Raw genomic sequence first — 18,804 nt, 5'->3', positions numbered from 1 at the left:
TTACGGGTGATAGGAAATAACATGTTAATATTAGTCACATGCAGTCTTCTTCTGATTGTGAAACACAAGAATGAAGCAAACAAAAATAAACAGTTTGGTATGCAAAAACCAAACCAATATAAACATGCTCAATGGGAGACATCCTCACACCCTATGAGCTGAAAGTTCTCAAGGTGGAATACTAAATATTAAGAAAGTTATACAAGTCCTATATATGAAGCTTCTTTTTGCAATCACTATTCAGTCACATTTATATGGTGGATCTGTCACATTTATTCAATACATTAGGACTGGCAATAGTAAATAGACACCTAGTATTGATAATGTTTCTCAATATTGTACATGGAAATCACTCATTAGTGCCATGAGGTATAGAGTATTATTGTACAATAGACAAAAAAAACTATGGTTGGTTACAAAATAACTTCTAGCTGTTATCCAGCTTTCACAAAACTATTAAGGGCCTGTTCACATCCGCGTTCGGATTCCGCTCATCTGTTCTGTCCAACATTTCCGTCAGAGGAACAGATGAACAGAAAGCTGAACGGAAACTATAGCTTCTGTTTGCATTACCATTGACTTCAATGGTAATGCTTCCGTTTCAGTTTGTTTCCGTTCCGTAAAGTTTCTGGGTTTTTTCATTTCTTGTCATTTTGGACTCCCTACATAGTTAAAAAAATGCTAGAAGCCTACTACTGAGAATCTGATCGATGTGAATTAGGAAATTTAAGACATAAGACCCCACAGTTACAATACTTTGGTTTGTCAAGCTCAGTCACATTAAACATGAGAAGGAACCTTCTTCTTCCCTGAAAATTATAGTCTACATATTTAGAAGAACATTACTTTCTTGGTTGGAAATCCAGTAACTTTCTTCACCTCCATGTTAAAACAGCCTCACCATTTCTCTTTTCCTTAGCTTCCCCTTGTCTTTTTTATTCTTTATGAACCTCCTCAGATGTACCCTCTCTGCCCCCACTTTTTCAAACATTTCTCTCAATCTTTTGTTTGTTTTCCTTATTCTTTTCTTCTCCCTCTCTCTCCTCATTTACTATGTATACCCAGTGTATACACACTGATTTCAATTGGAACTGTGTAAAGCTTCTTTTCCCATTGTGGTGGTGTTGTAGGGAAATTGAACACTTTCTTCAGGTTCACCACAGATTACAGCTGATCACAGGAGGTCCCAACAGCGGGACACCCCTTGATCAGCTTATAGCCGGAGGACCCTTCTAACAATAAAAGTACATATCTTTACTAATTTTACAATTCCATATGTTATCACTATTAACTATGCTGTTAACCTTTTTTGTTCTTCAGTAAATAATTGCTACTTCCATGAGTGTTTATCATTTAAATAATACATTTAAAATAAATTAAAACTAAAAATCAGTTCAATATTTTAATTAAAACTTAATTAAACCACAGCACTTCAGTTGAAAAACTTTGAAAAGACTTGGGGGGGAAAAAAGGATATTATGAATTTTTAATTTATATATTTAAAACGCAGTAAGGAAACAAGAAAATGGCATCATTCCTGATAAACAGGTGGTAAAAAAATAAGGGTGCGAAACGCGCATCGAGGTGTTTTTTCTGAGACCATCAACAGCCATCATGTCACTCACAGGTAATTGATATCCAACCATGCAACTATGCTTAGTACTCATGTTTGGTAGTCAATACAACATCTGTGATAGACTTGCACTTAGATAGTGGGGAGGCTTATACTATATGATTCTGAACCAGTTTGTAGACACAGTATATGGAAGACCGATAGATACAGAGGACAAATTTGTATATGAAAAATGGTATAATACCTTTATTATGCATACATATGCTTAAATTTTTTTTTTTTTTATATAAAAAACTAATTCATAAAAGAAGAGAAGGAAGAGAACCATCAAGAACAAGTGGTAATGCTGAGGTGGTATGTATATGCACTATACAAATATAAAAGAAAACAGACTTAATTCCATGTGTTCAGATGCTATATCCCCTATGGAACATGAGTAATGGCTGTAAATCCATACACCGCCAGGATACGCAATTATGAAGGGAAAGGGTAGCAGGATAACAGGTAAAGAATGCATGCCAACCTCAGCCCACCATGGTGCCCCGCTATCCTTTCCTTCATAATTACACATTTCCTTTATATTTGTATAGTGCATACACATACCACCTCAGCCTTACCACTTGTTCTTGATGGTTCTCTTCCTTCTCTTCTTTTCTCAATTTGCTTTTTATATAAAAAATATATATTTTTTAAGCATATGCATGCATAATAAAGGTATATATACCATTTTTCATATACAAGTTTGTCCTGTGTATCTATCGGTCTTTCATTTTACATTGTCACATGTGACATGTTTACTGTTGACGCCAGTATTCCTATATTTCTATAGGTTGTCTACACTATATATGGGTATAGGGCATATTATAGGATTGTTCACCAGTGTGGAATTTCAATGAAGGGTCATGAGATATCCGATAGTAGTAAATAAAAATCAACAACATCCTTGAAGACATTTCCACACTAATCCAAGCGGCTTCTTACGTTCAACTGTATATTGAGTAATCATTTGTTAGTAATGACAAGAGATCTACAACCTGTAAAATGGTCATTATTAAAGATCATCATGATTTCTAATGTAGGGAGTAGTTGTGGCCAACTGTAGACGTTCTTAAGTAATCTCTCATCTGTTCTCTCCCTAGAGACAACACAACAACGCACATGGTCTTCATAGAAGTATCTGAATTTAGGTAATGTCTACTATCGCATTTACAAGACAACTTTAAGGTAATACACAGCTTTATTTATCATTCTGATTTCATGACAAGACTGGTTCCTGTTATCAATCACATCTAAGTTATGAACAGAGATACGCAGGACCCGCTGTTACTGAACCCGTCAGTCCCATGGACCTGCCGGATAGAGGTTTCTGCTCTAGATACAGCTGCTATGTATACAGGATGCAAAGCAGCTGTATCTGAAAAAGTAAAAATCATTTTAATTAAAAACATTTTTAAATGTTTTTAAAGGTGTACCATATATAGCCTTTTAAGTGGAATACTTTGCCATCAGGTACATTTGTACATCAGCATAGGAAAGTTGTGGCTCCTTCATTGTTTAAGAACTAAGTGCTCTGATGACTACAACTGTTTTACATAACATCAAATAACACACAATATAAAACCTCATAAAATTTTACACGAGGAGAAGCTTAGCATTAGTGGTTGGTACAACATAAACATACTGTACAGGTGTAATGTGACATAAGGTGATGGCACATGATGCCGCAGGCTCATAGTAAAAACGTGAACATCCTATATTCCTATATAGTATCACTTTTATAATAATATAGTAGTACCACAGCGAGTAGGTACACCTCAAACAAAACATCCACTCTTTCCTACAAACAGGTCTGGAACCATTCATAAATACCTGCTTAGCTAAATACACAATCAATTATATGTATGTTATGCATTTTAATGAGTGTTATATAACACATGTATCCATGTGACTGCAGTATAGTCAGAAATGTGCACACATACCCTCTATTATTCTACATAATGACAGAGGTTTACTAAAAACATAAAAACATGCAAGTGTGTTTTAAGGCCCATTTACATGTTGCAAATATCGCTAAGATAAGAGTGTTTGTAGCAGTAATTGGCCAGTGTAAATATGCAAAGCGATCAATGATGATACATAAAAGTTATTATTTGTGTGATATGGATGAATTGTAACATGTAAATGATCGTCCTTCAGATTTGGTGAGTAAATGGAGAGGTAGTTGTGAGGGCTGTGAGCAAAGTCCCTCACCTCACTCCACTGACAAACTGTGAATAAGTAAATGTCCATAGACATGTATATGGTGATCGCTTTTTCTTTTCTTGGAAAATTAAATCTGGAATCTGAATGGATGCCAGGGGACACATTTCCTTAAAAGTTTTTATGCATGAAGCCTAAATTGTGAAAACATATTTTGAAAATAGTTTTTACTTATAATAACATGATTAAAGGGAGTCTGTCACCAGAAATGTACCTATCAAGCTAGCAACAGAGTAATATAGTGTAGGCTCTCCTGTGTGTAACATTATTTTCCCTTTTCACATGGGTGGCTCCTTCGCAGAGAAAATAATTTTAATCGATATATGCAAATGAACATTTTGGAGCAACGAGGGCGTCACCGTTGCTCCAAAATGCTCTGTCTTCTTTCCCTAGTCCTTCCCTTCTTTCATTGATTGACAGGGGCCAGGCAGTGTAATAGCCGAGTTCACGCCTGACCCCGTAGTCTCCTGAATGCGCGCGCGCGATTTTGCTTCAAAATCGGCACATGCACAGTACACCCTTGACGTTTCACCGTCAGCCGACTAGAGGCTAAGTGATGCTTCAGGATATTTCTAAAATTTAAGAAATGATGACCTTTCTGATCAGTTAAAGCAAATGGTTAGACGATTAACCTGCATTCTCCCCTAACTACTTATATCACATAACATGACATCTAAGGTTTGGTAATCTCCCTTAACTCTAAGGATCTTGTACTTGACCTAACTGTTATTTACATTACAAAGAAGATAGAGAAAACACTTAAACTTAATGGCTTATTAACAATACAAGTTGGAAGACTATGAGTGTGTATATATATATATATATATATATATACAGTCCAGGGTGGATGAACACAGCACTCCAAATGCAACAAATCAGGCCATGTGCTCGTTACCTGGGGGTGAATCAATTCCCCAATATCCAGATAGAGAGAAATGTAGAGCGTAGTAACGGCACCAGGACTTCAAGATGGATGAAAGCAAAAGTGGATTTATTTCACCTCAACACAGCAACGTTTCGGTTCAACAGGAACCTTTCTCAAGCCATCATGGCTTGAGAAAGGTTCCTGTTGAACCGAAACGTTGCTGTGTTGAGGTGAAATAAATCCACTTTTGCTTTCATCCATCTTGAAGTCCTGGTGCCGTTACTACGCTCTACATTTCTCTATATATATATATATATATATATATATATATACACTGTATATGTAGAATAGTACCTGTTATACAATTATTTTCCTATGCACCTTAGGTTTCCTGTCGAAGCAGCAGTGATACCTTTAAAGAGGATCTGTCACTAGTTTATTGATGCCCTATCTCCTAACTAATCTAAGAGGCGCTATGGTGCTGATAACTACAGTGTTTTTTCAAAAACATTTATTATTTGCAAAGTTATGTGCATTTTTCTAAATATGCTAATTAGGCTATAATTGCCAAATGGGAGGTTACTCTATCTATTCACTCTGGGTAGTGTAATGTTTTCTGTATGACGCTGTCCAATCAGCATACAGCTTCTACCCCTTCCCTGCCCAGCAACACAGCGTATACAGTTTCCATTCCTGAATGTGTTTTCAACTGGTTGTTTTACAGCTAGAACTGCTTGACATATGAAAGATTAGAATCTCGTCTTTCATATGACACCAGAACCACCTTTTCTAGGTGGTCCACAGCCGGAGACATGGCTATTTGAAGTGATCCCCCTTCCCTCCAGCCTCAGTCTCTCACACTGTGTGAAGCAGCTTCATGCTGATAGGACAGAGACTGTGAGGAGGCTCCACCTCAGGAGAATCGCTGCTGTTACCTCCCACTTGTCTAGTATATCCTCATTTGCATATTTAGAAAAAAGCTCATAACTTTTAAAGTAATAAACGTTTTTGACACAATTTTCACTATCATTATCAGTGTGACCGCACCTATCAGATTAGCTAGGAGATTGAGCATTACTAAACTAGTGACAGATCCTCTTTAAAAAAAAAAGTTTCACCTGTGTGTTTAGTCAGTGGGAATAAGTTTAAGTATAATTTCAATAATAGTAAATTGCTTTTACAATAACTATCCTAATCCACCTCTATCTTGAGATAGTGCCACTTAAAACAAGTGCATCTATAAAATACACATAAAGGGTTAAGCAATGCAGCCTACAGTATCAAGTTAAAAAGGATGTTTGGGTGCAGTAATATGAGGGGGATTCTTGTCTGCCCACCAATTAGGATTGCAAAAGCCACATTGACAGAAAGGGCCCCGCACACAATTCTACACCCAGCTGGCCTTTTTAGCTTGACACAGGGTGAGGTGTAGTATACAGCCCCAACCTTTGGTTGTGTGAGGATTATAGTGGGAGCCCAGATCCCCCACTATTATATCACTTCATGGGAATCTTATATAAGTGCCTTTGTCTCTGGCAATCAAGCAATTCTTCTAGGGCATATAGAGATTCAGTAAAGCCCCTTAGAAGACTATGGGTGCCCCATTACGACTTTATGGCTGTACATGAGACCTTTTAGGAAATGGATTTCTTACTTGTTAAATGCATAAATAACAAGTCCCTAATATAATGTTATTATTGAAATCTCTTTCTTTAGCCAAAGGAGCAATTCAATAATGAATAATAAAGTTGTATGGAATTTTAAAGATGGCTCCAAAGGTTCAGTTCACTACACTATGCACGGTATATTTATAAAGCACTACATCCAACCCTGTAAAAGTATAAAAATGTGTAATAAATTTAGAAGCCAATAAATATACTAGAAAGGGAGGTATATTATTTCTAAAGGTTTGCAAACCAAAGTAAAGCAGCTTGGAATTTGACAGGTACAATATTAGCTGAGACCAAACAGTGTAACTTTGCAAATACATTTTTGTTTTCAAGTATGGCTCTACACAGTGTAAAAAGAGGGTAAGGATTAATGTCATGTCAATAGTACAGTTTTGATTCCTAGTGTCTTACTCACAAGGTTGCTCATACTTATTTCTTGCCCGGTCAAGAAATGCCTCTTATGTAACAAACGCTGCACTGCTATAATCTACTTTGTCAAAGCTGACTTAAAGTTAAGCTCAGGATATGCAGATTACAGTGACGGTTAGCATAACTGCACGGCAGCCCAAAATATTGTCCAGAAGGCTGAAGTCAGGCTGGAATATTAAGGCCAGGTTCCCACGGGTCGGATACGCTGCATAAAAACTGTGCAGCGTATCCGACCTGGAACCTGCAGCACCTTCCGTCCGTTTCGGACGGAATTTCTGCATGAGAAAGCAGCGTTTGAAAAACAAACCCTGTTCATACTGACCCCCTCCCTCTTCTCTGTTTGTAGTCCGGCCTCCTAAGATGACGTTGCAGGTCATGTGAAGCTGCAGCCTGTGACTGACTGCAGCGATCACGTGGGATGAAACGTCATCCCAGGAGGCCAGCCTGCAGCAAGAAGGAGAGAGTTCTGGGTAAGTATGATTGTTTTATTTTTTTCCTGAGTTGCGATTTTTACAGTGGAATAACGTTTGCGCTGCTGCTACTGTAAGTGCAGCGGAATTTCTGCATAGAATTCACATATCAATAAAAAAATAAATTTGTTACATTATACATAAAAATCTAATAATTAATATTACTAGTGTACCTGTATCTAAATGTGGCCTAATACATTTCTTCCATTATCCCACCTCACCACAGCCAGTGGAATTAATGCTTTGATACTTGAGATGGGTCTGTATCCCACACGTCCCCGTTCTGTCTCTAGAATTAGACCTGTGTGCTGATATTAGTAGTGGGCTCTGGATATATATAGCGCTGACGAGAGAACAGGGCAGCATTGTTGTCTAAATCCAGCATGGAGGAGGGAGCCGGGATATTTCTGTAGAATATGGCTATAAGGCTAACACTAGTTACAATATACATTGCTTATTTACTGTGGGAATAATTAATATGCATGACGATGCAACCCATACATGTATAATTGACCATTGATATAACTATTGTCTGATGAACTGTCAGGCTACATCTCGGAAGTTGTTGGCGAAAATAGGCTTTGGATAGTTATACTTTAGATTACAACAGTGTTTGTTGTTTTTTTTAACCAGTTTCCTATTGTGCTTGAAACCTTTGAACGTAAAAAATCCTCATATACCATGTTTTTCAATGATTAATCTTTTTATGCATCTTCATTTTCTGTTTATGGCTTGTAACATTCCTTACACAGTCACTCTCATGTCCAGTCTCAATAAAATGTTAAATAAGTATCGCTTTAGAAAACGTAACAAATATGATGGTATAAAACGTTTGGGATTTACATGGTTATTTCGCTCAATGTTTAGGGTCAGTTCACACAGAGTTTTTTTACACGTTTTTTTGACATGGAAAACGCGCCAAAAAACCGCCAAAGATGCCTCCCATTGATTTCAATGGGAGGCAGAGGTGTTTTTTCCCCGCAAGTGGAAAAACCGGCTCGCGGGAAAAAGAAGGGACATGCCCTATCTTCCGGCGTTTACGTCTCTGACCTCCCATTGACATCAATGGGAGGCAGGGAAAACGTATTTCGTGGCGTTTTTTACGGTTCTCTTAGTAACATTTACATTAGTCATCGATCTCTGTCTGTTTCCCCCAAACTAATTTGCTCTAATTGTAGAGAAGGGTATCCTGTGCAAGCTTACTCAGTCCATTGGAACGGTAGATAGGACTAGCCTGAGGATGGCCCCGTTTTCTCCCGGGCCCTTATAACAAATGCATTGGCCAGAGGTGTAGCTAGATTTTACTTCACCTGGGGCAAAGGATTTAGTACGCTGACCTAGCCCTGGATCTAAATACCCAGACCAAGGCAGAGAGTGGCTTCCTGGCACCTGGCGCTCAGCCCTAGGGGAATATTCCCTGCCTGCCCACCCACCCTCCTAGCTACACCGCTACATTGACTGCCTCTATGGTATGGTTCTTGGTAGTTCCTAGATATTATGCATTGGACCTAGCACCGAAATGCATTTCAAAGATGCCCTATTCTATAGAGACCCTTTCTAGGGGAAGTCATTACACAGGAGGTTTTCTATTCCCAGTTGCTTAGGATGGATATGAAGCCAACATTGACTCTATATACTCTATGTAAATGATTCTATAAACTGATATTGTAAAGGGTGCGTCCAACCTACCCAACAAGCTGTGCTATAAAAATAATATACAGTATGTTATTACAAGTGGGTCCTTCCATATGTTGCTGTGTATACATACAGCGTATGAGTTGTCACAGGCTGGAAAAATTGGATAACTCCCTTAAGCACATGATGTAAAACGACTTTGTAATATATGCTCTGCTGAGCTGCAAATAGCTGAACATGCACTCCCCAATTATCACCCAGATCAGGATGACCTAGCAGAGACTCGGGATGAATTGTATGCCTTACAGAGAAGATTGATCCTATACTTGCACAATAATGAACCTCTTCATTGTATTAAAACCCTGTACGTTTTTAAACAGACAGAACTAGAGGGTTGAGGAATTGTGGATCTATCATAAGTGTTATAAAAGACTTGATTAGCATTGTGCAGGCTGAAAGCCGAAATGGTACTCAAGCAAATAAACAGGGCATAAATTCATTTAATGGCTATTTTATATGCATAACCTGGTTTTGTCCAAGCTGTTCCATGACGAGTGCTGCATTTCTTTTTTAAGTACTGTACAGTCTAAACACTGTTTTAACAAGTATATGGTGGAAGAGAAGAAAGTTTGAGGAGAAGGGAGGCAATGTACTGACCGTTGCAATGGAAGACTGCATCTGCAAGGGGGAATAGTAGGCATCATATATGTGAGGTATGGCCACATGTATGTATACATACCCTACCACATTAAAATGGGCAAAACATATATAAACAAACAACATTTATGTCCTGTGGGATCTCACTCTAGATCAATGACAAAATGGTAAAATATTTCATTCTTCATGTAATGGGTTTGGTTTTTAGTACTCCTGCTCCATCTGAAAATCTGAAAAGTTGTTTACAAGTCTATTTTCAAGCAAAGAATTGTTACTGAGGAAGATTTATCTATGAGTTGTAAGGTAATACTGGAGTAAGGCCAGGATCACACACAGTTTTGATGTTGTTTTTTGGTGCAGTTTGTGGCTCCGTTTTTTTTAGCCAAAGCCAGAAGTGGATTCAAAAGGAAGAAAAGGTATAAAGAAAACACTAAAACATCGACTTTATTTTGTGTCCACTGCTGTGTTTGGCTAAGAAAAAAACGGAGCAAATACTGCATCAAAACTGAGTGTGTGATCCTTGCCTAAGAGGGTCCTTTATGTGCCTCCTATTGAAACTTTTTGATTGTGTAGTTCTTAGGAGGCGCGGCAGAGGTGTGGTGGAGGCGTGGCTTGCTAATCCCAGCTGTGAGAAGTATTTACCATTGTCGCATGACAGAAATTCTGCACATGAACAACTGGTCATAGCTAGCACAGAGCTTGTAAACCTCTTTTATAATAGTCTATTGCAATAGAAACATATATCATAAGACAGGCAACAGTTTTCACATAGCACAAACTTATATATTCCTGCAAAACTGGTAAAACTACTGAATATTTCTATATGTATAATGACACATATGATATCTCCACCACAATACCTATATTCTTCCAACAACAAGTTGGTAAGCTACTAAACTCCCCCATGTGGAAGAATGTGATAATTTAATGATATGGCAGCAAAAAAGAAAGCAGAGGATTTGGCGCTTTGTATCAGAAAACCATGAATGGGTCACACAATATACCTGCAGATGTGCCTGCCAAAAGAGTACATAAAATCAATTCCATATCCATATAAATCACCATTTCCTATCAAAATCATATACATCTTCTAAATAATAGTAAAATGTATCATTGTATAGAGCCAGCAGATTCTTACTATAATGTTTTGCTTGGGCCTTATATGAATAAATCAAATGAAATCACTAGTGTGGAATGGAGCACATCACGCCTGGTAGATTTTCCTTTCAAATAGTTAAGCTTTGGAGATATCATTAGTAAACTGACCAAGCAGAACGACAAATGAAACGAAGCTCAATCTTATCACCAGTAAGGCAACCTTACACCCTCTAAACATAACTGGATCCGTTCTATAAATACCAAGATACTGTAGGGGGCAGAGCAGCCATCAAGGCCTCACAGTACTTCTTGCAAGTTTTAAAATAGGATAAAATATGGATAGGCATAAAATGCATATTATGTGTCAAGAAATACAGGTTGTAAACTTATAGTGATAAAGGAAGTTATACAGATGATAAAGGAAGTTTTCTCCAAATAACGTCATTTTACTAAATTGTGAACTTCTTCAACCATTAGGATTAACTAAGACTAGAATATTAATGATAACGTGGTAAAACTTGTAATATAACAAATGAGTAAATGGTGACCTCTGAAATATGATATACATTAGGTTCAATTTTGCAACCCTAAGGCCGGGTTTCCACGGGACAGATACGCTGCGTAAAAACCACACAGCGTATCCGACCTGGAACCGGTAGGACTTTCCGTCGGAAAAATCGCACCACTTTTCACACCATTGTGGTGCAATTTTTCAGACGGAAATTCCGCTGCGTAATTAAGCGCACATACTTACCCCCGCCCTCCTCTGACATCCGCTCCGGTCTCCCTGTATGACGTTTCAGGCCAAGTGGGATACAACATCACCCCATGAGGCCAGACTGCACGAAGAAGGAGGGCGCTCTGGGTAAGTATATTTGTTTGTTTTTTTCCGGCATTGCGACTTTTGCGGCGTAAACGCTGTGAATACGCCATTCAATGGGGAAAACCCGCAGCAGAAAAGAAAAAAAAAACACTGCATAAATTGACATGCTGCGGAATTAAATTCTGCTCCGCAGGTCAATTTATTAACGTTTACGCTGCATTTTTTCTTCCGCAGCATGGGCATGAGATTTTTTTAAATCTCCCCCACTTTGCTGCTACTGTAAACGCTGCGGAATTTCCGCACAGAATTCCATTGCGGAAATTCCACAGTGTTTACACTAAGTGGGAACCCGGCCTTAGGCTTCATGAACATGGCAGAGATGTATGCACAGAGCCTTTATAGGGGCACCTGGAGTGTCTAGGGGTCCATACTAGGAAGCCGTAGGCCATATCCCGCTGTATGATGCCTCTATATGGCACCGTATTACAGAGATTTTCCCACTGATAAATAATACTTCTAGGGGAGAATATCTCTGTATGGCACAGTACACTTCTATGGGGCCATAATACACCTTACTGTTACAGCATTTGTAGCATGCAATGCCACCACAGTGGAGGTACAACCTGTACCATCTGCTGCCATACTGTTCAACTGGTTGCCCAATGAACACAATGCAGTCCCCCCAGCTATGGAAAACTTGAGATGTAATGATGGGACGTGACAATGTTGTATTCCTGTAAAAATTCTACATGTCATTGCACAACAAAAAACACCACATAGTCTAGAGTTAAAGCAAGCGCTTGTACGTCGGTTGATTTAATCTTTTATGGTTCCCTGAAAATCATCTATGTCGGCAGCACATCTCCCCCTGTGCAAACACGAGAATGTGCTGACAACATTATATAAACTGAAGTTTATAAAGGGAACTAGCTTTTATACCCGGCGTTGCTCGGGAGGTTGACTTACGGTATGGATAGAGTAAAAGCTCACTATTTAAATACCTCTCAGTATGAATTTCATTGCTACCTCTCGATATGAATTTAACTGCTAGAGAGTGTAAATAATGTTATTGGAAGCATAAAAGAAATGAAATTAAGCAATATATTCATTACAGATTTAGGCCTCATGCACACGAACGTAAAAACGCCCGTAATCACGGCCCGTAATTACGGGCCCATAGACTTCTATTGGCTACGGGTACCTTCCCATTTGCTTACGAGAAGGTGCCCGGGCCGTTGAAATATATAGAACATGTCCTATTTCAGGCCGTAATTACATCACGGGCAGGCCCATAGAAGTCTATGGGGCTCTTGTAATTACGGGTGGCTACGTGTGTGTGCACCCGTAATTACGGGAGCATTGCTAGGCGACGTCAGGAGATTTACATTTTTGAATAAAGAGAAGCAGAGAAAATGGCGTCTGAGCCATCATGTGACCCATTTCCACCCATTTCCAGACTTCTATTGGCCACGGGTACCATCCCGTTTGCTTTCGGGAAGGTGCCCGGGCCGTTGAAAAATATAGAACATGTCCTATTTCAGGCCGTAATTACGGCACAGGTAGGCCCATATATATTAGGCTTCATGCCCACTTCAGTCTTTTTCTTCAGGGTGCTAGCCGTTTTTCAGACGGCTAGCACCCTGACCCATTCATTTCAATGGGGCCATGCACACTTCAGTTTTTTTGACGGTCCCGTTGCTCCGTTCCGACAAAAGTAGAGCATGTCCTACTTTAGTCCGCGATTCCCATGACCGTGAGGCCCTTGCAAGTCATTGGGGCCGTCAAAAAAACTGAAGGCACACGGAAGGCATGCGTGTGTGACGGAGCCGTTACCTAGCAACAGCCGGGCGGGCAGAGGTACACATACAGACAGATACTGCACCAATCGGCAGCCCCTTTTCTCTGGTATTCCCTGTCCAGCAGTAGTCTCTGTCCAGGGTGCTGAAAGAGTTAAGGGGCTGCACTGATCAGCAGTAACTCTTTCAGCACCCTGGAGAGTGAGTACCGCTGGACATGGAATAGCATGTGCGGTGCGCACAATATCGTGTACATAGTGTGAACGGGTTTCAGTTTCCTCTCGGAAACTGAAACACGGAAGTGTACACGGAGTACACACAGGAAGCACACGGTTCCAATCACGGACACACGGATCCGTGAAAAACGGCCGTGAACACGGTGATGGAAGTGTGCATGAGGCCTATAAGTTTATGGGGATCCCGTAATTACGGGTGGCTACGTGTGTGTGCACCCGTAATTACGGGAGCGTTGCTAGGCGACGTCAGGGGATAGTCAGTGTCCAGGGTGCTGAAAGAGTTAACTGATCGGCAGTAACTCTTTCAGCACCTGGAACAGTGACTACCGCTGGAGTAGTATTAAAAGTTAACTTACCCAGAACTCCTGCTTCTTCCTCCAGTCTGGCCTCCCGGGATGACGTTTCATCCCATGTGACCACTGCAGCCAATCACAGGCTGCAGCGGTCACATAGACTGCTTTTAAACAAATGAAAAATCGGGCTTCAAACAAACTTTCCAAAATATATATTAGATTTAAACATGCAACGATCCACCTGTAATTTTCTTCGATGGGCACTCGTTGCGGCAAATATCTGCTCTTATAAATCCGCCTTAACGCTTTACTTGCTAAATACCAGGTGTAATCCAGGTAATATTAGAAATATTACACTAATCTTGTCACCAGGAAGCCATACAATAATTCTGACTGAGCCAAAAACTGCATGTGTGATCCTGGCTTTATGCTTTTTTTTTTTTTTTTGCCAATGGCTAGTTAGGGCCATATAATGTCAACGTAGGCCCCACCTACTATTTATAATTCTGGTGTCGTTTTATGTGGCAGAGGGGCCTTTGGTCCCAGGTTTGACTGCTTCCTCTGCACGCTATATAGCCAAATGAATAACGTATATTATTTTACTGAAATAGGAGTTTATATTGAACTATCTAAATGTATAAGACAAAAATAGTATCAAAGTAATCAAGTGCTTTGTTTCCACATATGAGCACAACAACCGGTGTGTTTAGCTAAAAGAAGTGACAGAACAAGCCGCACGCCATTTGCTATTATTTAATACCATTAAATGTGAATGTTCAAGAAAAAGAAAGACTCACAGAGAAGTATAATAAGGAGCTCTGTGACACTGATACAAAAGCTGGTTAACTTCATCCATTACACCTGTGATAGAAAGACTGCTGGGGAACTACAAATTCCAGCATACACAGACAATGAAAGGAAGCAAAGTAGAAGCACAGTAGAAAGGTCCAGAGACTTACAAAATAGTTGTCTTTCCCCTGGGTGCCTGGCTATGTCAATTGAAGCGAAGTTGAATCACATACAATTCACAACAATTCTGACATAGTCATGATCATTACAAGCCACCCAGCAGCTTTTAACCCTACAGGGAAACATTGTAATTGGGCGCAGTCGCGGTAACCTTCAATTTTACCATGACCAAAAGTTGGCATGGAGTCCTATCCTTCGGGCACATGAACATATTGACTGGGGTCCCCACTTGGACATAGAGCTCACTGGACAACACCTTTAGAGAGTTGTCTGGAGGTATGAATTACAGTACCCCTGCCAGGCCAGATTGAGATAACCCTGGGCTGCTGGGCACCCAGGCTGAGATGGTTAGTAAACTAACTGGGCATCAGAAGCTGTTAATGGAGGCGAAATGAATGTGCTCTGTTGACAGCTCCAGGCAAAGGTTCATTACTGGGCCCTGTTGTTTGTAATAAGGGGTAAGTGGATTTATGACACCCCTCAGGTGCCAAGCCCTAAGGCTTGAGCCAACTGTACACAGTTATATGCCTCAGGTATTATCATGATCCGCATTATTTCATATTGTCTAATATGCACATTATTAGCCACAGATGTCAGTACTTGGCTAGTTGCACAATGGCAATATAAACAGTGTATGAGAAGATCAGGAATATTGTGTACAAAATATATGAGTTAACTGACAGATCTGAGACATTCACTGGCAGAACACACAGCCGAAAGCAAAAACTAACACACAAGTTTTCCAAGATTGGAAACCCATAGAAAAGTCATAGTAATACTTGAATTTTTCCATTCCATTACCCTGCCACTTTCATAGGCTCCAGCACACCTCACAAGACCCACTTAATTTTACCTGGCCTTAGAATACATAACAGTAAATCAATAGGCCTCAGTTTCTCAGTCTGCTTCCAAGAAATGTTTGGATCATTTCATAGTGGCTCCCCTAGAGGCATTGCCGTTTAAGGGGGCTTTGCATTAACAAGCGTTCCCCATAACTAAAACCAGCCTTGGATATTACAAAAATATAAGGGGAGGTGGTTAGGGGAGGACGGCAGCACAATAGTGTATGTTTTTCCTGACAAGCAGGTACAGATGGTATAGAGAGATGTTTATAAGAGAGCTGGTTGCAACCAGCCACTACACACAGAGCTCTCTTATTAGCAGATGAGAAGGGAGAATGTGAGGTATACTTCAGATATACTGCACATGATTGAAAATGCAGGGATTTTGAAAACTTTTAACACTTCAGTTTTATATATCTGTAGAAAAAAATCTTCCTGTCTTATAACAGAAGTCACTGTACTGCAGGAGGTGCCTTTTCTTCTGAAAAATGACTATGTGACCTACATACAGTATATATCTGCTGTGCTACAGCCCATATTTACTAAACAATTCCATAAAAGACCATTTTCTGCAACAACAAACCTTCCTTCCTGACAGAGGTGAATGTAAGCAAAGGGTGAGGACATGTAGCGTTCGGTACTTGCGTCAAACGCATGCACAAACACAGACAATGTAAGTTTATTTGAATTTTAAACATGATATAATATGATTTGCATTTTCTTAGTTCCAAATAAAAACGATGACAAAGAAAATACAAATTAGGAAAATTGTGTCTAAACGCATCCCGCAATGAAATTGTGAATGACTTTCAATAAACTACACTTAATTAACAACTCTATGTTTCATTTATATATATATATATATATATATATATATATATATATATATATATATGGAGAGAGAGAAATTCACAAATAATGACTGCGTGAACAGAAACCAACATGACTGATCACCTTTTCATCAGTCATCAGCCATCTCTTAAAATGATGATCAGCTGAAATAGTGGGGCAGGAGCAGAGGAGCACTGTGGATGGAAGTGTTTTGGGGGCCAAAGCTTGATGGGGAGCAAGGTTTGTCTACATACAAGTTGCTCTGCTGATGTGATAAATGCATAGAGATCAATGTGCATTCGGTTAACCAGTCCAAAGCCTATATTGACTTTTATATATAAATTAAAAATGGCTTCCACCCTCCCTGTAGCCACAGTCCCCAAGATCAGTCATTGAGGCTGAACAGCAATATAAGGATTGAGCTCTATTCGTTTTTTAGTTTTTAATTTAACTGTATATTTTATTCCAATATCACAGTTGAACTTTCAGGAGCATCTTCTATAGCTGAGGAGGAAACATATGTGCAAAATATAGTGTCCAGCTAGTATGTTAATATGACAATTTGGCAAAGTATATGCTTAATACCTGTAGCCCCATAATCTATAGGTTAGGTAGATTAATACGCCAGCCCATTTGTATTATCTACTAAGATCAAAACACGTTAATGTTAGCAAAAGAAGTCACAGCATATTTGTTATTAAGAGGTTAATAATCTCAGCAGCCCACCACCATCGCTCAGCCTGGGTAGTCAGCTGTATACATGAAGAATCTCATTAAGGGGCTGTTTACTCTCCTTTGCGCCATGGATACGTAATGCAGCATGGAGCGTCTTGGTGCGTATGTCTTGGTGACTCATGCTGCAAAGTGACATTTGTACAGACAGGCTCAATGAGACATACAGAGGGCTCAGTGTGCAGAACGTCTATATTACCTCTGTGCGTCTGTGAATACTCAGCCTGCTCACTCCACATGCAGTGCATCACTAAGTGTCGTTGTTTGCTCGGCTCTATGCATTGTATACATGACCAGACATATGTGTGTGTGTTCTTGCATAAAGGCAAGCTTATACATATTTACATTAATGCACACTTGATGGGAAAAAAATAGAAAATATCTAAATGTCATCGTTCCAGTGATGTTCGTCTTCGGCTCTTTTGTTTACATTTGGAGACATTTGTATAAGTACACATAGTATCTTAATAAAAAGGGCCCTCTATGCAAGGGTGCTCAGTACAATATCATACTTATGGAGCACTATTTGTAAGTAAAATAGTGATTTTTACTTACGTGCAGTCCAAGAAAAAAAAAGTGTGGATTATCTTTCTTTATGGTGTCCTGTATTTTACGGATTGCAAAATATGCATCTACCCCTTCCCTGGCACCCTAGATTAAAAGTTTATCAATCAAGCAAATATAAAACAGGGGTACATGGAAGAGGAAGGGGGCACCTGGTGCTGATGTACACGACGCAAACTCCCCTTTGTAGGAAAGAAGGACTGATTGCTTGTTTTCCCCATTATATTTCTATGTCTTGTGAGAGAGAAGCGTAACATACAGTTGGGTCAGTACCCCCTTGCTAATGGTATGGCGACTGTGAAGAAAAAGTGTTTAGTATGTTCATACTGGCTATTGCAAGGCTATTAGGGCCAGCATGGGGCCTTTGTCTCCACTAGCTTCATAGATATAATGCTCAGCAGAATACAATTCATAATTTGTCCTAAATATTGTGATGATCAGTCCAAAAATGCTCAAAATTTCCTGCACAGGCTTAGGCCTCATGCACACGACCGTATTTTTTCCCACCCGTAAATACAGGCGTAAATACGGGTCCGGTGTCACACGTATTCCACCCATTTTGCACCAGTATTTACGAACCCGTGCCCGTAAATATGGGTCCGGTGTCACCCGTATTCCACCCGTATTTACGGGCACGTTTTTGGCGGCAAAATAGCACTGCACTAATCGGCAGCCCCTTCTCTCTATCAGTGCAGGATAGAGAGAAGGGACAGCCTTTTCTGTAATAAAAGTTAAAGAAATTCATACTTACCCGGCCGTTGTCTTGGTGACGCGTCCCTCTCTTCACATCCAGCCCGACATCCCTGGATGACGCGGCAGTCCATGTGACCGCTGCAGCCTGTGATTGACCTGTGATTGGCTGCAGCGGTCACATGGCCTGAAACGTCATCCAGGACGTCGGGCCGGATGTCGAGAGGGACGCGTCACCAAGGCAACGGGCGGGAGACCGGACTGGAGGAAGCAGGAAGTTCTCGGTAAGTATGAACGTCTTTTATTTTTATTTTTTACAGGTTTATACTGATCGGTAGTCACTGTCCAGGGTGCTGAAAGAGTTACTGCCGA

At 39.9% G+C, this 18,804-nt stretch overlaps 2 protein-coding genes across 8 annotated transcripts in view; one reads left to right on the top strand and one right to left on the bottom strand.

The window, feature by feature from the left end:
- EZH1 (enhancer of zeste 1 polycomb repressive complex 2 subunit) overlaps positions 1–18,804 on the top strand; it is a 519,099-nt gene that overhangs the window by 79,023 nt on the left and 421,272 nt on the right. For all 7 annotated transcript variants that reach the window (XM_075847032.1, XM_075847030.1, XM_075847027.1 and 4 more), the window contains one exon: positions 2,713–2,797. The gene's annotated coding sequence lies outside the window, so the exon portion shown is untranslated. The remainder of the gene's footprint in view (positions 1–2,712; positions 2,798–18,804) is intronic.
- The window catches only part of WNK4 (WNK lysine deficient protein kinase 4), a 158,821-nt gene that overhangs the window by 85,244 nt on the left and 54,773 nt on the right, over positions 1–18,804 (bottom strand). The window lies entirely within an intron of this gene.

Source organism: Rhinoderma darwinii, chromosome 13, assembly GCF_050947455.1.
Source record: "Rhinoderma darwinii isolate aRhiDar2 chromosome 13, aRhiDar2.hap1, whole genome shotgun sequence".
Taxonomy (NCBI): Eukaryota; Metazoa; Chordata; class Amphibia; order Anura; family Rhinodermatidae; genus Rhinoderma; species Rhinoderma darwinii.
The sequence above is the reverse complement of the archived record's forward strand: the minus strand, read 5'-3'. Positions and strand labels throughout refer to the sequence as shown.